The sequence below is a fragment of the Chlorocebus sabaeus genome, chromosome 19 (genome assembly GCF_047675955.1).
Source record: "Chlorocebus sabaeus isolate Y175 chromosome 19, mChlSab1.0.hap1, whole genome shotgun sequence".
Classification (NCBI taxonomy): domain Eukaryota; kingdom Metazoa; phylum Chordata; class Mammalia; order Primates; family Cercopithecidae; genus Chlorocebus; species Chlorocebus sabaeus.
This window is the reverse complement of record NC_132922.1, coordinates 24,645,565-24,670,869: the sequence shown is the minus strand read 5'-3', so window position 1 is coordinate 24,670,869 and position 25,305 is coordinate 24,645,565. Positions and strand designations below refer to the sequence as shown.

The window sequence follows — 25,305 nt, the reverse complement described above, 5'->3', positions numbered from 1 at the left end:
GGCCTTTGGTGCATAATAACCAGCTAGAACAGAATTTACAATTTTATGATCCCCACAGAGAAAACATTCTATGGGAATTCAATGAGGAGCATTGACTTTACAACAACCACATCTATGCACACCTTCCCAATTTAAGGTATGTTATTATCTCATTTAATAAAATGGAGGTTCCAAGCAGAAGGCAGGGGTCCAAGTGAGTAAAACCATCATTCTCTGGCTGTTGTTTTATAATTGAGGTTTATCTCGGATCAGCCACAAAACCCTAGAGGAGGCACCACAAGGGTGTGGCTTGTCTGCCGGGAGCCTTTCCACCTGTGAATGAGTGACATCAGGAGCAACTGCTTAGCAAGGGGCTTCCAGAGAGCAGTGCTTGTGTCTCTACCAGACTGCTTCCCTGGTTCTAAAGAAACCAGACCTCTGGGAAGGCTGAGAAGGAAACAAATTCCTATAATATACTAGAATCTCTATTAATGACTTCATTTACAGAATCTTGCTTAATTGTTAGGAGAACCTTTAAGGGTGCCTAACAACCGTTTGATTATACATAAGGAAGCTGAGGTCAGATGGCTAAACAGTGCTGGAGTCATGACGCATTCATTCTTTCATCCAAGACCTACTTTCTCTTTATTTTAGACATTCTACTCTGTACCAATCACTTGATAAGGACTAGGGATACAGAGAGAAACAAAACACATCCTTGCCGTCAAATAACTTATCTAATCATTATTCAAACCCAGATATGAATAGTTCTTTTCTTCTATCCTATCCTCCCTTCTGTGTTGTCCTGATAACTTCCAGGTAGGGGCAACTTTCTCCAAGGGACCAGGGTTGGGAGCCATGAATTCCTGAGACCACTCCCTAGAGCCCTGGTTGCTATCCAAACAAAGCAAGCTCGTTTGGTCTTCCTTAACTTCAACAAGAGAAAAAAAAAAAAAAAAAAAAAAAAAACTAGTTGATGTTCCTTTAATGGGTGAAATAAATATGTCACTTTAAGAGAACCTCCAATAACTATCCCAGACTTCACAGAGGCAGAAGAGAACTCCAAAGGGGCCTGCTGAGAGCCACGTTACTGCCTTCAATTATTGCAACAATATGTTGGCATTTCCTTCTTTTGTGAATGTGGGAAAATATATCCTGAGCAGAACTGCAGAGAATTATGTAGATGCAGCTGAGCGTGTGTATAGATATAAATAATATGCACTCTATTTCCGTAAAGCATAAACTTGGACAATCAGTTAATGAGGTTTGGCCAGAAACAAATTAATTCCTTTGGGTCCTGGGGTAGTTTTATTCTAAGTAATAATAAAAATAAATAGTCATTTCTTATGCTTAGCACATGGCAGAAGATACCCATTATTGCATTCGATTGTCAAAAACAACTCCGAGGACCTAGTACTATGGAAAATTAGTTCTGTTTCTCAGCAACCCGAGGGTCAGAGAGACTCCACCATGAAACAGTGCCTTGGTTTTATTTATCCTGACACTGACATTTTGGAAGAGTACAGACCCATTATTTTATAGGATGACCCTCAATTTGGGCATATAGACTTTGGATTCTTACAAAATGAGTCAGCATGCAGCCCGTATTGGCCCATCACTTGCTTTTCTCCTTCTTGGGCCTCTTTGCCATGATTGAAACAAGGCCTAGAATTCCCCCAACTCAGGCTGTCTTCAATGGTTCCCTCTACCCAGTGTCTAGTACGAAGCAAGGGTGCCCCTGTACCCCACTTCTGGGATCCCTAACCAGATGCCTGCCTCCCTCTCTGCCCCACTTCTGCCACAATGCTTCCATGGCACCAGGCTGGTACCCTTGCTATAGTAACGAGCCTGCTCTATTCTTAGTATTTGTTTGCGCATCTCTCTTTCCCACTAGGCCATGGGAAATTCAGAATCTGATTCACTGATTCAATCCCAATAAGCAAATATTTAATAAATGTCTATTTTGTAGGCTCTGCTGTAGGTGCTGGAACAAAAACTAATAGTACCAGCCCTCAAGAAATGTATGCTTCCTGTGATCTTTCATTCATTTGCTGGTCCAAAACATTCATTCATTTATTCAATAAATATCCATTAATATTTTGTGTGCTGGGCTGCATACCCTAAAGCATGCAGATCATTCGATGTTTGCAGAATGGGGTAGAAACAATGGCCTACCCCTACAATAAGAAAAAAAAAAAGGTTAGGCTTATTAATCTCTGATAGAGGGCAGCTGTGGTGGCTCACGCCTGTAATTGCAGCACTTTGGGAGGCCAAGGCAGGTGAATCACCTGAGGTCAGGAGTTTGAGACCAGCCTGGACAACCTGGTGAAACCTCATCTCTACTAAAAATACAAAAATTAAACAGGCCTGGAGGCGTACACCTGTAGTCCCAGCTACTTGGGAGGCTGAGTCAGGAGAATTGCTTGAACCCGGGTGGCAGAGGCTGCAGTGAGCCGAGATCGCTCCACTGCACTCCAGCCTGGGCAACAGAGTAAGACTCTGTCTAAAAACAAAACAAAACAAAACAAATCTGTGACAGTAAACAAGATTAAGGGCTTCCAATGAACTTCAGACATTCTAAGGGATACTATGTATGTGAAGGGGTTAAAAAGAGAGCTGGGAGATTCTGAGAGCATCTAGAATCTCAAAGAGAATGGGAATCCCTCTGTCACACTGCCCTTGAGGGCACCAGCCACAACCAGACACCTTGATCTAACATATAACTTATCAGCATGAATTACCAGAAAGACCACCCAATGAGAGTCAGAGACATGAGTTCTGGAGATGACATGGTTGCCAAAAATATGCTGTGTGACCTTGGGCCCATTTCTGTCCCTCTCTGGTCCTTAGTTTCTCCATCTCTAAATTTAGTGGCCTGGGCTGAATCATAGTTTCCAAAATGGACTATGAGTTAAAATCACATGAAGAGCTTTTAAAGACCCAGAAACCCAGCTATACCCCTGCCTACTGAGTCGGACCCATGATTGAGCTGTACAGGCTGCCTTCTGGATTTTTCTGAGGCTATCAGTAAACTTCACCTGGATGATTTGACCCCCAAGCCATGACCTTTTAGGATTCCTTTGTTCATGATAATTATGTCCACCATTTATGTGCCAGGCATATGCTAAACCCTTTACTCATGTGATCTCATTTAAGCCACATAGGAGATCAGTGGTGGTGGGGGGGGCTGATACTTCCATTTTACAGCAGGAGTCACTGAGGCTCGGAGAGATTAAGCAATTCTCTCAAGATTACGCAGCTAGTAAGACCCTGCATGCATATCCATGTCTATGTGACTTTAAAAGAATTTGTCACCTCTTTGTAGTATGAATAGGGGCGGGAATCTACTCTTAGCCCACCATATTCCCTCCCCAGAGGTAGCCCTGCTCTCCTGGAATCCTCTCTTCCCTGAAAATCTAGTTAACTCTTTTAATGAGCCAAATAAATGTGCCCTGTGAAGTGTGTGATTGATCACACCCTGGCTGCCCACGAACCAAGCACAGGTTTGCCGTGCACCACGGACAGCCTCCCTGATATGAATTATTGCTACCATCAGCCCTCCTTTCCGCTCCTGCACTTGCAGGGAAGCAGCTGCCAGGGACCTGTGGGCACTCAGGATTCAACTCTTGGTTTGACCAGAGATAAGTCCCTAGAGTTTGGGGCATTTGAAGAACTGACAAGAAGCCAGTGTGGCCAGCATATCCTGAACAGAGAAGGAAGTGGGCAAAATGAAGTTAAGAGAAAGAGTTAAAGAAAAACAATGATTCAGTTGTTAATACTTGTTAAAGCATAATAAGGCAAACTTGATTCAGGACCATCACTCTGATGAGAACCACTGCAATGGGATTTTGCAGTGGGGGAGATTGGGCTAACTCCAAATACGAATGGGAAATTTGGAATTTATACCCAAGGTGCAAAGTAGGGGCGGGAAAGTTAGTGGATGGAAAACTACCGAAAGGAAACATCAGGTGTAAAAGAGATTCTCTTAAATCCACCTAACAGGATTCTTGCTGAAGGCATGCCAGCATGATCAGACATTACCTGGAGATGGTGGAGGATGAGGGACCTGATCAGATATGGAAGGTGATCAGATATCCAGAGCGTGGGGTTCTTGCTCAAGTGATTTAGCAGGGTTCTTTTCTAAAATTGGATTCCACAAAGAAGTGCACAAATTGGCCTAGAAGAAGGCTCAGGGGCCTGATTAAAGTTTGATCAAGCAGAGAATCGTTGTCAGTGGCCAGGCCCTGATCCTGTAGGGCAGGGAGGACTTGCTGGGAGGTGTTGGGGGCTTATTCTCAGCTGTGCTAAGGAGCAGGGGAGGGGATTTTTGGGTTTGGTAATGCTGTCTATGAAGTGAAAATGAGAGCATTAAAGACAAAAGAGGAATCATTTAGGAGGTCCTCACAGATAAGATTTGAAGGAGTTAATTATATCCCACACCTCCCAGCTTAAGATAGGGTCACCTCTCCTAGCCTCCCCACTAAGGTCAGGGACAATTTGTATATTAGTTTGTTTTCACACTGCTATGAAGAACTGCCTGAGACTGGTTAAATTATAAAGGAAAGAGGTAATTGACTCACAGTTCTGCATGGCTGGGAAGGCCTAAGAAAACCTATAATCATGGCAGAAGGGGAAGCAAACATGTCCACCTTCACTTGGTGGCAGGAGAGAGAAGTGCCAAGTGAAGGGGGGAAAGCCCCTTCTCAGATCTTGTAAGAACTCACTCACTATCATGAGAACAGCATGGCGGAACCACCCCCATGATCTAATCACCTCCCATGAGATTCCTCTCCCAATACATGGGGATTACAATTTGCCTTACAATTCAAGATGAGATTTGGGTGGGGACACAGAACCAAACCACATCAATTTGAATTCCATTCCACCAAGCCCACCGCTCCTGGTGCAATTTCTTTTCGATTGCAATGGAAGGGAGGCTGATGCTCTGCACTTGTTAAAACGTCCACTGGATTCCCAGCCTTTGACCCTTTGGCTGTGTTTCTAAAACCTCCAACTCATCTGCAGACTTGCCGTCTTAAACATGGCTGGGTGTTTTGAAAGTTTTCTTTGTTGCTCCCCCATAGTGTCTAGAATACAGAAAAAAGCAGCAGAGAGAGGGAAAGAATATAAATTTGGGCAAATGATGATTAAATCCACCCCTCCCCACCTCCCAAACCCTGATCAGACTGTACAAAAAGAATCTTATATATATTATCACTGGCTCTCGGTTTAATGTAGGGCCAACATTGCTGGGTAAATTAAATGACATTTATAATATAGCTGAACTATAAAAATGTGCTTGGGGCAGAAATTAGATATACCAAGCCTTTTCCAGCAAAAGACATTTTTACAAATGCATGAGAACCTGAACCAATTTGGAAGCCCTGTCATTTTGATTTAAAGCCAGGGAAGTGGGGCTGATCCCTAAAGAGGAGAAACAATTATCCGGGTGAGAGGAGAATTTAAAATTCTGGTCCTTATTGCTGACCTGCCTTGGACTCAAAATGTATCATGTAGAGAAGAGGGTTCACCCATAACTGAGAAGAGCTAGGACCGCTCTTCATCTGCATAACCAGCAAATCTCATATGATTTGCACATGTACCCTCTTCCAGGGAGCCTTCCCTGCCTGTCTAAGCTGAGTTATGGGCATCACATTGCAGTACCCATACCCACTTTGTTTTAGTTAACTATTGTTGCATAACAAACCATCCCCGAAATTTAGTGGCTTAAAATAACAAATATTATTGTCTCACATGATTCTGTGGTTTGACTGAGTTCCGCATGGAGATTCTTCTGCTCACCGTGGTGTTGAAAAGAGCCAAATCATCTCTGAGCCTCCAAGGGGTTCAGCCGAGTGTCTGGTAGCTTGAGCTGCTTGTCACCCGAGCATGTAAGTTTTCCCTCATGTGACTTGGGCTTCTCCCAGCATGGGAGCTGGATTCCAAGAGAGAGTGTCCTAAGAGCAAAAGTGAAAGCTGAAGCTCTCTAAACATGACTTGGCAGTCATCTATAACCTACCACTCCCTTGTACTAAGTCACGATTAGCACTGTTCCCATGTGCTGAGCGGGTACTATGCTAGGTATTCGCCACTCTGTACTCCATCATTGGTTTATGTCTGTGTCTCCTTGCACAAAGGAACCCTTGTCTAATTCACTTCTGCAACGAAGGAGGTGCAGTTAGTTCAGGTTCAACAGAAAAGCCATGGCTCTAAGTGTTCACGCCAAGTGTGGTCAGTCTTAACCCAGGAGATTATTGTGAGAGAATGCAGGAATCTAAGGGCCAATATCAGTGTTCTTTTATAGTACCAGCAGTAAAAATAATAGCAGTAGTCATAATGATGATTAATAGTAGTAGGAAATATTAACAATAGTGTAATTTCTACTGCTCTAGCACTAATAAATGTAATTCTGCCTTATACTTAAGAGACATTTGACCACTTACAAAACACTTTTATTTCCATTACCTTACTTTGCTATTCAACAACTTTGTGAAATGGCCCAGGAGGATTTTTGTTATAAACCATAGTTTATAAATGAGGAAAATGAGTCTGGGAAGGAATAAAAACTTATCAATAGTCAATGAAAATGGATATTATTTGTCAAGGACCTACTATTTGCACTTTACACCAATGACTTAATGTCCTCCTTGCAGCAATATTATAAGGTCTATACCATTATTGCCACCATTTCACAGATGAGGAAACTGAAGCTCAGAGAGGTGAAGTCCTTGACTTGTCTGGACTTTATGTTCCCTGACTGGGATCTGTATCTGGATTAGTCTGACTCTTGAGTCAAAGACTCTTTCCACAATGCTACACTTAATTCCTCCCAGATTGCCATTTTCTAAATTACTTTGAGCTGAGAAAACAGATAACATTCACATATAAATACAGTCAATCTTCTCTCTGTATCTGAGAGCTTCTCATCTGAGTATTCAACCAACTGTGGATTGAAAATATTTTTTAAAAACAATGAAAATAACAATACAATGATAGAAAATAATACAAACTTAAAATTTAAAAACCAATATACTAAAACAACTATTTACACAGCATTTACATTCTATCAGGTATTATAAATAATCTAGAGATGATTTAAAGTGTTTGAGATGATGTGCATAAGTTATATGCAAATATTACTCCATTTTCTATAAGGAACTTGAGCAACCATGGATCTTGGTATCCTTGGGGGTCCTGGAACCAGTCTTAGGTGGATACTGACAGACAACTGTAATATGAAAAATCAGAAAGAGGGACTCTTCCATGAAAAACTTCCGCTGGGCACGGTGGCTCACGCCTGCAATCCCAGCACTTTGGGAGGCCGAGGCAGGCGGATCTCGAGGTCAGGAGATCGAGACCATCCTGGCTAACACGGTGAAACCCTGACTCTACTAAAAATACAAAAAAATTAGCCTGGCGTGGTGACTGGCCCCTGTAGTTCCAGCTACTCGGGAGGCTGAGCCAGGAGAATGGCATGAACCCAGGAGGCAGAGCTTGCAGTGAGCTGAGATCGCGCCACTGCACTCCAGCCTGGGCGACCAAGCAAGACTCCACACTAAAAAAGAAAAGAAAAGAAAAGAAAAGAAAAGAAAAGAAAAGAAAAGAAAAGAAAAGAAAAGAAAAGAAAAACTTTCACCAGTTTTAAAGCCCACTTTGACCATTTGCCATTTGGAGGTTTTTATTCTTCACCCATTGTTAGTTCTTGATGGTTTCCACATAGCTGACGTTACCAAGAAGCAAATTTTCAGGTAAACAAGTTGTCATATGTGTAAAGTTACATGAGGTTATTGAGTCCAAGTATCCCAGAGATTAACTCACTTTCAAGTTATAAATTATGCACTTGATGGGAGCAAAGATATATATGTATACATTTTAGCACCTATAAAACCCATCAACTGGTATTTTTGGAGGACATACTATACCTCAAGTACTAAAAGGCAGGATGATTATAGGTTAAGCACGCTGACTTAAAATCAGGCTGATTGAGTTCAAATCCCATCTCTGCCACTTATCTCAGGCAAATTATTTCATCTCTCTGTGCCTCAGTTTTCTCATCTTTAACAGGGGTTTATAATGGTACCCATTTCACAGGGTTGTGGAGAGGATTAAGTATATAGTCAGCCTTGGTTCATGTGCTCATCTGTGAACAAGTCACTGGGGCCGAAACCATGTAGGACCCTGACTGGCCAGCCCTGACCTCCTCCAACACATGGACTGAAAGTGGGAGGTGGGGACTTGCCAAAGGAACGTCAGGAGATGTTCGCCAAGAGAAAAGTCACAGAGAAATCCAGCATGTTAAGGAATCAAGAGCTTTCTTTTTATTTTTTCCTACCATGTCTCAATCAATATCTGAAAGACCCGTAAAGGAACTGAGTGTGTGCTAATAATAAAATGACCCAACTGTGAATTAAGCAGACATGTTTCTCCCCAGCAGGGTTAACAAAGTGGCTTGCATCCAGACCCAATACTGCCATTTACCACCTTGCCTTCTGCAGGAGAAAGCATGGAAAGTGTGCAGAAAAAGATCCTGGGGTGTGGCAAGACAGAGGCCTGTGAGTTTAGCAGTGAGTTGTCATCGGTTGTAAAACATTATCCTGTAAATACGTAGGATGTTTGAGCAATAGGTCCATGTCAGGTCTCTCTAAGAGGGAAACATTTAAGCAACAACCTCTTGTCTAATGAGAATAAAGAAAATCTGCCACCCAGAAATAGCCTTTGACCCAGCAATCCCATTACTGGGTATACATTCAAAGGAATATAAATAATTCTATTATAAAGATACATGCATGTGTATGTTCTATGCAGCACTATTCACAATAGCAAAGACATGGAATCAACCTAAATGCCCATCAGTGGTAGACTGGATAAAGAAAATGTGGTACATATATGCCATGGAATACCATGCATCCATAAAAAGGAATGCAATCATGTCCTTTGCGGGGACATGGATGGAGCTGGAAGGCATTATCCTCAACAAATTAATGCAGAAACAGAAAACCAACTACTGCATGCTCCCACTTATAAGTGGGAGCTGAATTATGAGAACACATGGACACATGGTGGGGAACAAAACACACTAGGGTCTTTGGAGGGTCGGGGGTGGGAGGAGGGAGAGCATCAGAAAGAACAGTTAATGGATGCTGGGCTTAATGTCTAGGTGACGGGATGATCCGTGCAGCAAACCACCATGGCACACGTTTTCCTATGTAACAAACCTGCACATCCTGCACATGTATCCCTGAACTTAAAATAGAAGCTGGAAATAAAAAATAATCTGCCATCAACTAAGTCATTTGCCTTCTCTAAGCCTCAATTTCCTAATCTGCAAAATGAGCAAGTTGTACCATCTGGCCTCACAGGACACTTCCAGTCCTTGTGTTCAAGTGATTGTGACTAAATTTAAATGTCTTTAATGACAGCTTGAAAGTCAGAAGTCAGGGCACATCCACTAACTCACTGAGTAATATTAAGCAAGTCACTTTATCCATCCATCCATCCATCTATCCATCCATCCGTCCATCCATCCATCCATCCATGCATCCATCCATTCGTCTGCCCATTATCCCCTGTCCATCTATTCATCAATGCATCCAGTTATCTGTCCATCCATCTACCCACCTCTTCATCCACCTGTACATACACCTGTCCATTCATTCAATTGTCTTTCCACTCATCCTCCTATTGATGAATCTATCCATCCATCCATCCATCCATCCTTCCATTATCCATTCATCTGTTCATCACATCCTGTCCATCCTTTCATCAATGCATCCTTTTATCTGTCCATCCATCCACCCACATGTTCATCCATCCTTACATACACCTGTCCACTCATCCACCTGTTGATGAATCCATTCATTAATCTGTCCACCAATCCATCCTGCCATCTCTCCATCAACCCGTCCTATGCAAAGGCATTTTAAGACCTTGATTTAATCTAAGCAGTATTATTTTGGAGTCTCACACTCACGTCATAGCATACAAATTTAAAGAATTCTTACTGTAACATTTAAGAAGAAGTATTAAAGTTATGTTTTTGAAATTATATTGTTACCAGTAACTCTCTCAATTTATATATACCTATAATTTCTTGAAAATCATCAAGCATACGCAGGAATTCTTGTGAAATGAGACTCTAACTCATCAACTCTTTTCAAATATAATGAAACTTTTATGAACACTAAATTTAAAAAACACTGAGGTTGATATAACGGCGTGTTGTGGAGGCATTTAATTTAAGCCTTTATTAATTTTGCTTTTGCAGTTTTCTTTTACTATTTTGGAGCCAATATATTATTTTCAGCTCTCAGGGATTTTCATGGGCTCTTAAAAAGCTTGTAGGCCTCAGGGCCTAATGGGTAAAATAGGCCCATTTCCAAAGTCTTTTAAACATCCTTCCTGCATTTCCCAGATTCTAATTGGATGAAGACAGAGAGATTATGCAAAAGAGCTATCTGGTCAACCCAAGATAATAAAATAGATATATAAAGGAACCATACATGAAGCATCAACGTCACACTAAGGGGACTGCTTCATGTTTGCCCTCCACCCTTTTAAGCATTCCTGTCCCAAATAGAAACAATCATTCTGGACAGACGCAGGGAGAAGATAAAGATGATTTCAAGGGCTCACTGTAAATCGTAATGAGTATCTACTCTAGCAGGGAGTATTTTGATTACTTTTTGAAATGTGAAATCGCAGATTTATCTCCTGTGATCACGTTGGGAACATTTTTTTTTCCTATATAAAAAGAGGTTTCAAGAAGTGCTGAAAGGTTTAGGATAATGAAGGCAAATTGCTTTTACAACAGCGGGGAATTGTGAGTAGTCTGTGTGTCTTTGAACATGGGAAAGTAAGAGAATTCCCCAGGGAGAAAAACTCCCAGTTTGTCACTAGAAAAAATTCACATCAAACAAATACGGTTTAATGCTTCAGCATATATACGAATTGGAACCCTTGGTGAATATCCCAGCCTGTCTCCCTTTTTAAATGATGAAGCATGTTCAACACAGGGAGTGGAGGTAACATACCCAAGATCACAAAGCAAGTTTTTGCCTAGACCAATGGCTGACCCTGGCCTGATGTGGTTCTGCTATCACATGGTGTACCTTGTCCTAAAATAGTGGAAAATGCATAAATGAGAAAGGTATTCTTTTTTATAATTTGCTTTTTTTTTCTTTATTAGACATTTTTGAACATTTGGGAGATGTGTTGAGAAAGTTAATTATCCCATCCTCATCCCACTGCACCAAGGAATCCTCTGTTAACAGCCTGTGCAAATCTTTTCTTTGTTTTGTTACAATTTCGAAAAGCAATTTTCTCTTTATGTTTCTATATGCTTCTTGAGTCTCCATGATATTCAGGCTTCCCATGGCATTCAGTTCTGCTCAATTGTCTGTTGCTATTTGGACTAAATTCTTCCAGGAATAATTACCATGCTGGAGTTCATGGTGATGTGTATGCAGTACACTCGTGTTGGGTATCTCCTGGATGTCAGGAACTGTGCTAGTTAATGAGGGAAAGAAGTTAACCAGAATGAAATCACTGCCTGCAAGAGACTCAGAGGCTGGTTGGAGGTTGGGTTTATAAACAATTTTGACAAAGAGCAATGTGTCCTGTGATAGGGATAAGACACAGAAGTCCAGGGATGCACCTGACCCAGACTGGGAGTTAGGGGAGGCTTCCTGGAGGAGATGATTCCTCCTGGATCCCAAAGGCTGAGTAAAACTTAGCAATGTAAAGATGGGAGAGAGAAAGGCATTGTAAGCTCAGGAAAGAGCAAGCTCAAAGCTTGCAGGCAAGAACTCGGGTTGAAAGCAACCTCATATGCCACCATACTCCCATAATTCCTATGTCACAGATGGGAAAACCAAGGTCTTTTTGAAACCCTTGGTGCTATTACGCAAGATAGCACATTCTGTTGTTCTTTTTGGCCTTTACAAAAGCAAATGTTATTGGCAGTGTGATGCAAATGGAAGACAATGGTATTGTCTAGCATGATTATCCTGCAGATCTTTGTTATAACGAGGGCATCCCGAAGTTAAGAAGATGTAGATTAAATGTGCACATGGAGTTCTATCCTTACCCCTGAATTCAGAAAGCCTGGCATTACAGTCACTGGTTGGCAAGATTGGATTGCAGGTCAACTGTTTGTGATCCACTGTAATTTTAATCCTGGCCAAACTGATGACATTTTGGAATCAGCAATGAATCAACCATTGGACATAATATGCACTAGGCTCTTAGAAAAGAGTTGAGGGATCATGGGGAGGAGGTGTTCCTGGTAGTGTAGGAAATAGAATACGATTGTCAAGAGCTTGCACTCTGGACTTTTTCCTACCTTGATTTGAATCCCAACTCCTCTACTTACAAGCTGTGCAACCAAAGCAAGCAACTGCGTTTCTCTGTATCCTCACCTGTCAAATAGGAGCAGGAGTAGCTCCCACCCGGAGGGACAAACACATGTAAAGATCTTACTTAAATGTTCAGCACATCCTAAGTGCCCAGTAAATGGTGCAGTTTGAATTATCTTATTTTAATCCAAACCAAGTTCCCTCAGCTTCCAGAACTGGTTGGGGTCAGCTACATCCACTGACATATTCCTTTTAATAACAGTTGGTGCCGGACAGGACATAAAGAAATAGAAAGATGCTCTGTGCTGCAAAGCCTCCCAGGCACAACTGGGAATGACTCAGTGTGGGGAGTTATTTTGGTTCACTCTTTTGTCTGCTCTGCTCTGGTTGTTCAGATAACTGGACTTTGCCTGACTTTGCAAGACCAGCCAGACTGGGCTTACCTGAAGTGCCACCTCAAACTCTCAAGCTGTCTTTGATACACTGCCAATGAGTTAAATATTCCTCACATGATAAAGCAAAGAGGAAGTGACAAAAGTGTGGTAAAACTCTTCGGAGTATTAGGAATTATATAGTGACTTGAAAGCGCAACCTGGAAAGTCAGAGGAAGCTTAGTTCTAATTTCAGCCTCGCCACTGCCTAGCTATGTGACCTTGGTCTTATCAGCGCCTCTTTTGTAATCTCAGCTTAGTCATTTCTAAAATGGGGGTACTCCTGCCTGTCTCACTGGGTTACCATGAAGATTAAATGAGATCATAATATGTAAAGTGTTTGGCACTGTGCTTGTAATATAGTAAGCACTCAATATATTCTAGCTATTCTATTATGTCATATTTATTCACTTATTTAGCAAAAAGAAATATGTAAAAATTATCACTATGTGTCAAGCCCTGGGGTGGAATCTGATGATATCTGATGATACAGTGACAAAATGGTCTCCATGCTCAATATATCAGAGAAGAAAGACAATAAGTAAGTTAATATGTGTGTGTATGTACACGTATGTGTATGTATGTGAGTGTGTGTATATACATATATATTTTGTGTGTGTGTGTGATTACAAATAGAAATAAATGCTGTAAAAGCATCAATCAGGGTGCTGAGATCAGGTGGTCATGGAAGGCTTCTATGAGGCATTAACCTTTAAACTAAGATCTGATGGATGAATAGGGAGTTATCAGGTCAAGAACAAAGGAAACAGCATGTGCAAAGCCCCGAGGAAGGAATGAGTGATATGGTTTTGAGCTGTGTCCTTGCCCAAATCTCATGTCAAATTGTAATCCCCAGTGTTGGAGACAGAGTTGGTGGGAGGAGAGTTGATCAAAGGGGTGGTCCTTCATGAATAGTTTAGCACCATCTTCTTGGTACTGGTCTCATGATAGTGAGTGAGTTCTCTTGATATCTGGTTGTTTAAAAGTATGTGGCACCTCCCCTTTCTCTTCTTGCTCCTGCTCTGGCCATGGAAGATGTGTCTGCTTCCCCTTCATCTTCCACCAGTTTTGTGAGTTTTCTGAGACCTCCCCAGAAGGAGAAGCCACTATGCTTCCTATACAATCTGCAGAACCATGAGCCAATTAAGACTCTTTTCTTTATAAATTACCCAGTCTCGGGTATTTCTGAATAGCAGTGCAAGAACACCCTAATACAATGACCTCACCCTGTCTGAGTAAGAACTAAGGCCAGTGTAGCCGGAGCATAGCACATGAGGGCAAGCCTGGTCAGAAATGGGGTGAAAGACAAAGTCAGGCTCCAGAATACACACAGCCGTGCAGCAAAAGTTGGAGGCAACTTAAGAACAGTGGGAAGGAAGCCACTGAGAGGTGTTAAGCAGAGGATTGTGTCGTGGGGTCTCACCTTCAATTCTGAAAACTCACTTTGACTGCTGGGTGGAGAATGAATGGTAGGGAAAGACCAGGCAGAAAGCTGTACTCATCTCAGTGAGGCAGAATGGTGGCTTGGACTTGAGTGGACCCTGTGTGGATAGGGAGAAGCCACAGGTTCAAGGTCTATCTTGACGTTAAAGTCCATAGACTTGCTGATAGATAAAATGTGGGGAAAGGGGAGAAGATAGCCTCAAGGGTGTCTCCCCGGTTACTGCTTGAGTGACTGGCTGGATCAGATGGTAACTCTGCTGCAATAGGAAAGACTTTAGAGAGTAAACAAGATCAGCTCTAAGGCTCTTGCAACACTAACATTGAATGGAAAATCCCTATTGTCAGCAACACAGTGCATACGGCATGTGGATGCATCTTGTTTGCTGATACATCTTAGAGAGGTGCATGTAGATAGCTATAGGTGTAGATACACCCCTTCTATACAGACACTGTTTCTTTTGTATCATCTTATTTTATTTCCTTCAAAACACTCACCACAATCAGAGCTATTTATTTTTTTCTGTTATTTATTTCTTTTCATTCTATCTCCCCCACTAGAAAGTAAGGTCCATTAGTGTGAGGCACTATCTTGTTCCCTATTGATTCCCAGCACCTAACCCTGCTACTGGCACATAGTACACGCTCCATAAATGCTCATTGACAACATAATGTTTTTCACATTGCTACGTGTACATTTACCTTCTATTGCATGACAGGTGTTCAGTTTCATGTAACTAAAATGGCCAAGTGGGTTTTCGCAGGTTGGGGAAAGCCTGAGGCTGGTCTTACCAGGTGAGTAAGTAACATTGTGCATATGTTGTCATGCTTCCCAGGAGGAGAGAACTGCAACTCTGCTGAGAAGACAGACAGGAGGGGTCTTGGTGTAGCGACAAATGAAAGGCATGAGCTTTCTGTTATGGAAATGGGGTGGCTGGTGGCCTTCCAGGAAGACTCAACAATGTCGATTGACTGTAGGAAGAGTTAATAACTACTCCCAGCCTAGTCAACTGGGCTCAGTTGCTAAGCAACTGCCTCCCTGGGGTTATATAATATGTAAGAGAAACACTTTTTTCCTAAATGGAACACAGGCTTCCTTCCTAGGTGACAGAGACTTTTCACCTTGATCGTTCCAATCTCCAGTAGACTTGGGTGACTTAGACATGCGAGTGGCCTTTGGGTTGCTTTCAAGCTGCTGTGACCAAAGAGAACACCGCCATCCAATAAAGGATGGATTTAGAGAAAGGGGTAAATGGGCAATCTGTGTAGCTTCCTTTACTTGCATGGAATTCCTAGGCAACCCTGGCATGGTCGTCTCTCTCTGTGGATTCTCCAGAGGGCTTTGATGACACCAGATCTCCCTGAAGATTTGACCAAACTTACAGATGGACTGGGGCAAAAGGAGAAGCTACCGGTCTACCTAGGGTTTTCTTAACTCATGCAATTATCCATCTCTTTGCTCTTTGAGACTACACGTGTGTACAAATCAGACACAACTGAGTTCAAATCTTGGCTTCCATTGGGCAAGTTATTTAACCTTGCTGAGCCTCAGGTTTTGCATCTGTGAAACGGAGGTGATCAGAATGATGACAATTATCATGATGATGACAATGAGGCTAGTCTTAAAGGCTTTGCAAGGCTCTCTCCAAGATCTAATGGATAATACATGTAAAAGTACTTCAGAAAGTCCATAAAGCTATATAACTGTTGATTGTCACTGAGATTATCCAAAGACTGTAAACTTAGATTCAGGGATTCCTTTGAAAACTTGTGGTGTGGACAGTCATTGCAAGAGCACAGATGTACAGAGAGACAATGGGGACAAAAAGTATAAAATAAAACCAGGAAATATCTTGGTTAGTTTATGCTGATATAATACCAGCGTATACCACAGACTGGGTAATTTATAAATAATAGAAATCTGCTTCTCACAGTTCTAGATGCTGGCACTGGCACGTTTGGTGTCTGGTGAGGGCTGTTCTCTGCTTCCAGGATGGTGCCTGTTGTTGCATCTTCCAGAGAAGATGAACACTGTGGCCTCACACAGCAGTAGACAGAATGGCCAACAGGGCCTCACTAATTCCCTGGAGCCCTTTTACAAGGGCTCTGATCCCATTCATGGGGGAAGAATCCTTGTGACATTTCCTTTAGGACCTCTGAAGCTGAGACTGCTCCCAGTAGACGTTCCCACCTCCTCCTGTCTTTAATAACAAAATTTTCACATTAGCTGGAGATGTGGCCACCTGGAATATACTGCAAGTCTCTGCCTCCTTTGTGGTTGGATGTGGCCACGTGGCTGTATTCTGGCCAATGGGAAGCTGATGGAAATATTCCCAGTAACTTGGAGAGACAACGGGATAAGCAGAGAGTCACTGGAAACTTCATGACACATCTAGCTTACTGAAGATAAGTCAGGGATTATCAGCTCTGAACAGGTCCCTAAAATAATCTTCTGCCCATTGATAAGATGAGATAATTGAGGCCTAAAGAATGGAAAAGGATGGTCCAAATCACTTACAAATTAGCAATGGAGAAAATTAGCCTATTACCAATCACCAACCAACCTTTTGCACCAACTACTGAGTTAAAGCCTGTGGTGCAAAAATGAAGAACCACACCCAGCGCTCAAAGAAGCCAGGGCCTGTTGCTTAGAAGGGACTGCACACAGCTCCCAGGTCCTGTTGCTTAGTAAGGACTGAACACAGCTCCCAGGGTCTGTTGCTTAGAAGGGACTGCACACAGCTCCCAGGTCCTGTTGCTTAGTAAGGACTGAACACAGCTCCCAGGGCCTGTTGCTTAGTAGGGACTGAACACAGCTCCCAGCTTCCAGCTACTGTTTACCTTCTGGGCTAATCTTTAGCCTGTTGTTTTCAGAATAGAAAGCCTGGGAGGGAAAGATTTTTCTAAGAACTGACTTAACTTGTGTCTATTCATCCGAGAGAAAACCAACAGTTTGATGACGTTGGGAGCTACTTTATACAAAATGGCAACTTAAAGGAGAGGCAAAAGCAATCTCTTTAATTGCATTGGTTCAATTTGTCTACCTGATGCTTTTGGGGAGAGATTAATTTAATTGATTCTATCATATGTGAAGTTCCATTACCTCTCAATGTTTCCAAACCATATTTGTGCAGCAAAATTTAAGCAAAGAGAAGTACATCCAGGACGAGAGGCAATGATTCATTTAAGATGGTCAGTGCAGCTTTTTAGCTCAGTTTGGTGAATTCCCTTCTGCTAAGTTATACTCTCAGCAAATGGGTAGAGTCCTCTTTCAGCATGCCAAGATTGGAAGTTGTAGATTCAGTCCCACAGGACTTGAGGCTGAACTAAACATATGAAGAGGAGGAAAGGGAGCTGACAGCTCTAGAGCACCTCCCATGGCGAGTGAGTCTCATACATCTCGTATTCAGCACCTTACATCTCTGTTTATCAGGAGTCAGGTGCTTGGCTGAGCATTTCACATGGGTTGTCCCCTCTAAATCTCACAACAGCCCTATCAACTTGATACTGTGATTTTACAGGTGAGGCACTGAGGCTATGTAGTTAAGCTACTGAGCAAAGATCACACCAGGAGGAAGTGGTGGGAATGGGACTGGAATGTAGCACTGCTTCCCAGGCCTTCCTGAATTCCACTCCTTCCTTCTCCCTGCCTCAAACCACTTCCTCCTCCTAATGTATTTATTTCCTTTTAACTTCCCTTCTTTCTTCCAGTATTGAACTTTGGAAGTATGTGTATGATGGTGTGTGTATGTGTTTCTGTGTATGTATGTGTTTGCATATATGTGTATGTGTGTATGCATGTGCATGCCTGTGTATGTGTGTATGTGTGTTTGTGTGCATATGATCCATCCTTTCAGTAATTTTTTTGAGCACTGACTATGCACCAGGCTTGGTGGTTGGTGCGAGAGACACAGCTTCTGCCTTCAAGGGGTTCACACGCTGACAGCAGCTCCTTCTTTCTTCAGTCCCACCTCAAGTTAGTGCACAGGGCTTGTGGAATCCCCACCAGCCACCCCCTTCCCGGTATCATCTTCCTGGGCTGAGATCTCAGTATTTTTGAACTACTGGAGCCCCTATTTGAGGTGGAAGGAGATGAGGAAGGCAATGTGGTGCAGTGGGCATAACCCAGGCTTTGGTCTTAGTTAATATGACTTTGAAGGCCAGCTTGGCCACTGCTCCCTGTGTGCTATCAGCCTTCTCAGCCTCCAGCCAGTAGCTGGATTTGTCATTTTAAAGGACTTCTCTCATCATGCCTATCCCCTGATTAAACAGACTCTGTGCCTCTGTCCAGTTCCAGCTTTCATCCTGGGGTTCTGGGTAACATATGTAACCTCACTCCTACAGTCGCTCTCTGCTTGAACCACCTCGATGACTCACTATCTCCCAAACACATTCCCCACCTCTCAGCCTTTGTTCAAGCTGGACCTTTCGTATGACTTACGTCCTCCAGTCAAAACCCCACCCAGTCAAAACCCCATGCGGAATCCCAGCCCAATCCAAAGACTCCTCCTTTTCCCCAACAGGGCTGGTTCCCCCAACAGGCCTTCTCAAAGCCTATGGGTCTTTGCACTCATATCTCATTTAGGTTTTGCTCCTCAGTGGACTTGTCTTTTCTCTCAGCTGAACTTAAGCTCTTCCAGAGAGAGTAGGTTTTATGCAGCTCAGAGCCCGAGCCTCTGGCAGAGGCTGGCGTGCAGTAGACACTCAATAAAACTTAACATAATTGATTAAAATGTCTCTGGAGGCCAGGCACGGTGGCTCATGCTTGTAATCCCAGCACTTCGGGAGGCTGAGGCTGGTGGATCACTTGAGGTCAGGAGTTCAAGACCAGCCTGGCCAACATGGTGAAACCCTGTCTCTACTAAAAATACAAAAAAATAAAAATAAGGAAATTTGCTGGGTATGGTGGCTTGTGCCTGCAATCCCAGCTACTTGGGAGGCTGAAGCAGGAGAATTTCTTGAACCTGGGAGACAGAGGTTGCAATGAGCCAAGATTGTGCCACTCTACTCCAGTCTGGGAGACAGAGCAAGACTCCATCTCAAAAATAAAAAATAAAAATAAAATAAAGTAAAACGTCTCTGGAGGTCGTAGAAGGGTGGTATGTTAAAAAGAATAGGCTTTAGCAATGACTATTTGTATTTAAAGCCCATACTACCACTGTTTGCGACAATTGCCTTAATTGCTCTGAGCCTCGGTTTTCTTATCTTTAAAATGAGAAAAGTAATGTCTGCCTTCCAGGGTAGTTGAAGTTGATCAAATAAGCTAATACCTCCAAAAACATTTTCACAGCCCTGGCCCAGAGTAGGAGACCAATACATGGTAACTGATATTATTATTATTTTATTAATTTTCTGAAAGGAAGACAACAGCTGAGTCAGATTTTTATTCTCTCTCATACCTGTGTCTGTCTCCACATGCATTCCTTTAAACAAATGGTTAAATCTCTGAATCATGTAAAAGCAGAATCTATTGCTAGATGATCCCATAGGAAAATGAAAAGGTCACTTCCCCATCCTCCTAAGCCACAGGAAGGTACAGCTGAAGCAGCACAAACGTTCTCGCGGGTCTTCATAAATTCATGATGGCACATTCCCTAATAGACAGTGAAGGAGGCACAGGCTGTCTATGGAATGTTCCTAACCCTTGAGATTGATGGATGAGAGGGCTACCCAGCTTCCTCCCCAAAACTCTCCCTTGAGGACACTGTCAGGCACAGAATCGTAAGCTAGAGGGATGGGAAGGTGATAGGGGTTAACTCTGATATTCTTTTTTCAGTAAACAATTCATCAATTTTATGTCTTACTTTTTTTCCGATGAGGTGAGTGGCAGAGGAGAGGGAGAATTTAATGATGATGTGGGTGGAAGGGCAGATCTACTATTCAATCACAACCACACAAAAATAGAGCAGACCTTTAGAAGAATGATCAGCCCCTGGATTTAGAGTATTCTCCACTAACTGTAGTATTGAGCTTGCATGGGACAAATCATTAGTCATCATTAACTAAAGTTCAAAAGAAATAATTTAATACCTTAACGCTGGGCTGCAATAATTTTCCCTAATTATAATATTTAAAAAGCACTATTTAGTTTTCAAATTTGTAACAAAGTTTCCACTTATTGCAGACCACTTTTGTTTTTCTGCTTAAACCACTGAGGACAGATTATCATTGCAGCTCCCATTGGTGGAGCAATTCCTAGAGTTGCTTTGGTGAGAAGCAACTCTACTGCAAATCTGTACCTGCAGCTTAGCTTCTGCCTTTGTGTTTCATTTATGAACCATCAAGGTGTCAGTGTCTAGAACATATCTCTAGGTCCCAGACCCCTGTGGGGTACATAAGTGTGGCTCCTTAGACATTTGTTGAAATGAAACTGTCAGTCGCAAGTTGCTCACTTTCATCTCTGTGCCATGCACCTTTGACTGGAATGTCCTTAGCCCTCTCCGAACACCTCCAGATTGAGCTAGAAGAGGCCTTTGTGCTCCCTGAATCCCAGATATGTTCCTTCACATATAGCAGCCATTGGGCATGTTGTGATTGTTAACTGATAGCTCTATCCCCCTAGCCTCTGAGCTCTCTGAGATAAGGGCTGTTTATTGTTCACATCTTTGGCAAGCAACAAATATATAGAAGGTGTAGGTACAAGCTTCTTGAATGGATGAGTCAATTCATTTGTATTTGTCATTTGTCACATTTCTTTCCTCTCTGAGCCTAGTCTTCCTATATAAAATAAGGATGTAACAATCACAGGGCCACTTACTAAGCACATGCTATATGCCAGGCATCATCTTCTCATTTAAATCTTACAATAACTCTAGAATATGGACACTTTATTACTCCATGCTACAGTTAAAAAAAACTGACGTTCAGAACGGTGTGGGACACAACCAGAGTCCCACAGTCAACCAGGTTTGGAACCCTGGTATGTTTCACTTAAGAGCTCAAGACCTGAACCGTCACATGAACCTCCAAGTGAGGTACAGAAAGGGTTATTTTGAACAATGTAGACCCCTTAAGAGCTGAAGAAGAGTAGGAGCAGAGAGAGGGAGGGGGTAAGGCGAGGTTTCAACTTTTATTTCTGATCATTTGCCCTGCATTTTATGAGGCAAGAGGGTTGTTACTACCATGGCTTTGAATGGGGGAGAAAGCTTCCGAAATGCTTCTCCAAGTGTTTCAAATCTCCAGACACCCTAATTCTAGAACTTACTCTGCAATTCTAGTACCCACTCCTCTGTGACCTCAGGAAAGTACTCTTCCATTCCTACATCTCATTGCTTTCCCGTGTGTACTATGAAAATTTGATTAGATACTGCCATTCAATACATATTTCTTGAGTATCTACAATGTGCCAGGTACTAGAGTCGTAGAAAGGTACAATACAGACATGGTCCCTCTTGGGACTCTTAATCCATATGGGAAGTGGGTCATGACACAGATGATCATACACATAATTACTAACTACTATTGTGATGGGTGCTTCAAAATAACAGTATAGAGGGCTCTAAAATAATGAGCATACCACAAATATAGCACTTACTATGTGCTAGTCATCATTCTAGGCACTTTATATCCATTAGCTCAATATATAATCACACTGAGTTATGAAACAGATGTTACGAATATCATCCCATTTTACAGATGAGGAAGCTGAGGCTAGAAGAGGTTAAGGAGTTTTCCCAACATCACACAGCTATAAGTGATAATTTAAGCTATAAGCTATAATTTAGGTTGTACAACCTAAATTCAGGAATTCTGATGCCAGAGTCTTTGTTCTTAACTACCGAGATCTATTGCTGTGAGATTATCTAAAATCCATGTCTAATGTAGTCTGGAAGTGTGGTAAGGTTTTCTTAAGGACATGTGTTTTTTTGCTGAGAGTGGAAAGAGGTGAAGCAGTTTCCTAGGAGGAGAGTAGGTTGAAGAGTGTTCTGCCAGAGGGAATGCTATATGGGAAGGCTCCAGGCAGGTTGGAACTCATCACATTTGCCAAAGACAGGAGCAGATATGCTCTAATGAGCTGGATCCATTTTCTGGACCTTCTGACAGTTTTTTTCAAGAAACTCCACAACAATCTGTGCTGTGGTTCTATTCACTGCCCCTGCCCAGCTCTATCTCTCTTTCTGGTAAAAGACCTCACTTCAAACCAATGTGACATGTGCCAGCCAGCAGCCCACTTGGCTTTTCATGTGAACAGACCCCTGTCAGGTAACCAAGAGATAACTGAACCACCAGATCTGGTTCCCTTTTATCCTTGTTTTCCTCTTCATTAATCGTTTCCATTGGTATAACTGGCAAATAAATCTCAATGTCAAATTTAAAAAGAAGAGGAACTCCATTTATGTGGCAGATTTCACTGCCTCTTTGTTCAAGAATAGGGATGCCTGTCTTTGGTGCAGTCCATCAACTTAAACACTACCAATTACCAACACTTTCCCGGCATTCAAGGCCTTTCAAGTCTGATGACTTTCTGCTCTCCAAGGTTATGTTCAGTGACGTACATGCATCAGGATGGTCTTCTCATTGCCAGTGAGTAGACATCAGTTGTTATTAGTGCTGAATCCCTCACCTAAAATATGCTCCCCACTCGTCTTCTCCTCCTTTGTGATTCAGCTCACAACTGACCTTCTTCCTGAGATTTACCTTAATTGCTTATCTCACAAAGCCTTGCTTCGATTCAGGTTTGCAAGGCTTTCTAACTACACCATGCCTGTAACTCTTTTATCTCTAAACTGCTGTTTCTCTAAGTGCGAGTCCTGGACCACCTACATCAGAATCACCCGGGGCAACTATTAAAAATGTGGTTTCTGATTATCCATCTTAAACTCTCCACACCAAAATCTCGGTGGTGGGGGATGGGGAAAGGGAGGGCTGAAACGGGCATTTTACCAACTCCCCCAATCCAATCACACTGCTCTAACTAAATTGCTTTATTCTTGAATTAATTGTAATTCTCCCGAGAGTCTCTTCAAGAATCAATTTAGCGGAATGTCTTCCTCCTCAAGAGAATGAATCTTTTTTTTTCTTTTCAAGCATTTCCCAGTGACTAGCTAGTAGTCTGTGTGATGATTTGAGATACCAACCCTGTCCAGGCCACCATTCCCACTCATGGGAACCATCATGTCAGAACTTCCAGACCCTCCAGGTGTCCAGTTTATGCTCTGGAATTCATCCTTCACCCTCCTGTTGCAGTGATCTTCCCCCAAAAGAGCCTGCAATGTGTCACTCACAGCATCCAATAACTTGGTGGCCTCTCCTATAGAATAAATGTGCAACTCCTTCACTCTACAAACATAACCCTTCACAACTCTGCCATCTCATAAATTTCCAGGCTTATTCCCACCACTCTAGGCAATGCTGCACTACATGTCTTTGCAAATACTGTTAGCACTATCTGGAACAGCCTCTTCATTCTATTCCCTTTGAAAATTACTGTTCGCCCTTGAAGGCCCAACCCCAATGGTCCCTTTTCTGAGAAAATGTCCAGAACCGCCTCCTTTACCCCCAATTCCTACTCCAGAGCAGTGATAGCACCTCACCCCTCTATGATCCAAGAGTTCTGCATAGTGTGTGTGTGTGTGTGTGTGTGTATATATATATATATATATATTTTTTTTTTTTTTTTTCTTTTTGAGACAGAGTCACTCTCTCGCCTGGCTGGAGTGCAGTGGTGTGATCTTGGTTCACTGCAAGCTCCGCCTCTGGGGTTCACGCCATTCTCTTGCCTCAGCCTCCTGTGTAGCTGGGACTACAGGCACTCACCATCATGCCCAGTTAATTTTTTTTGTATTTTTAGTAGAGACGGGGTTTCACCATGTTAGCCAGGATGGTCTCGATCTCCTGACCTCATGATCCTTCTGCCTCGGCCTCCCAAGGTGCTGGGATTGCAGGCGTGAGCCACCGCACCTGGTCATAATTTTAAAAACATTTAATTAAGTGCTTACTATATGCCAGCCACTTTGTTACATCCTTTGCATGTCTTATCTTACCTACCTTTCAAAACTCCCATGCAGTAGATACCATCCCCATTTTGAAAATGAGGAAACTAAAACCCAGAAAGGTAAAATTCCTTGTCCAAGGTTACACAGCTAATAAGATGAAGAGTCAGGATTCAAAACCACAGCCATCTGACTAACACTAAACTGCTGCCAATAACACGAGTGGCCTAAAAATCCCGAAAAGCACAGACTCGCCCTTGTCTGTGCGGAAACAGCGAGATGGTCTAGCCATCCATATTGTATTATCTCTGGAGTATAAATTGAGATAATCACAGTATCCTAGGAAATAAAAAAACAGCACCCATTTGAGTTGCTGTCACATAACCTAGAGAAACTTATTTTATACTAAATTATCAGAGAAAGTTAGATGAACTCAGAGAAACTGAGCTATCTCTTTCTGGACAGAAAATTCAAAATGGCGTTGAAGTATTGGACTTAAAGCTAATCTTCTAGCCCTGATGAAGCCACGATGATTTATTTTGAAAGCTCCAGGGACAATTTATTTCTAATGGAGATCTCCGGAATAACCCAGTGTTTTGTGAACCTTGACAACACTTATTTTCTTCTTAATGCATCTAAAATATTCTTTAAAGCAAAAAGCATAAATTCAATATTAGCTTTACTAGGGGTTGGCATATGGGGGCACTCTTGCCAAAGGTAGATATTAGGACAGGTATTTTCTCTTATGGTGCTCTTTTTCTGTTTTGTTTTCAAGTCACTTGCACCCACTGTAATTGTTAGGAGATAATTGGGGAGGAGAAGGCACCACAGTATTCCATTCATCTTGCTTTGACACCACGAGGCTTAGTAACCACCTTAGTTAGAGGCAGGATGCTGTAAAACGATTATAAGCTTTGCAGTGAGACCTCATATATTGGCTTTACCAACTGTTGCTTCATCACCTGAAGCAAGACATTTAGCTTCCCTGACCCTCAATTTCCTCATCAATGGAATCAAGTATTTATCTTACAGAGTTGTTATCAGGATCAGATGAAATAATTCACGTAAAGTACCTGGCACATCATAAGTCCTTAACAAATGTTAGCTATCATCATAACAACACTTATGGAATTTATTGATGTGGGTGGATTTAACTCTTCCATCTTAGTA

General features: G+C 42.3%; 1 protein-coding gene and 1 long non-coding RNA gene across 8 annotated transcripts in view; one reads left to right on the top strand and one right to left on the bottom strand.

Moving 5' to 3' along the window:
• The window catches only part of SEZ6L (seizure related 6 homolog like), a 213,546-nt gene that overhangs the window by 13,218 nt on the left and 175,023 nt on the right, over positions 1 to 25,305 (top strand). The window lies entirely within an intron of this gene.
• The window catches only part of LOC119627340 (uncharacterized), a 56,038-nt gene continuing 30,953 nt past the window's right edge, over positions 221 to 25,305 (bottom strand). For both annotated transcript variants that reach the window (XR_012089504.1, XR_012089505.1), the window contains exons 5-6: positions 5,734 to 5,936; positions 221 to 5,066 (exon numbers count right to left, since the gene is read on the bottom strand). This is a non-coding gene — a long non-coding RNA (uncharacterized lncRNA). The remainder of the gene's footprint in view (positions 5,067 to 5,733; positions 5,937 to 25,305) is intronic.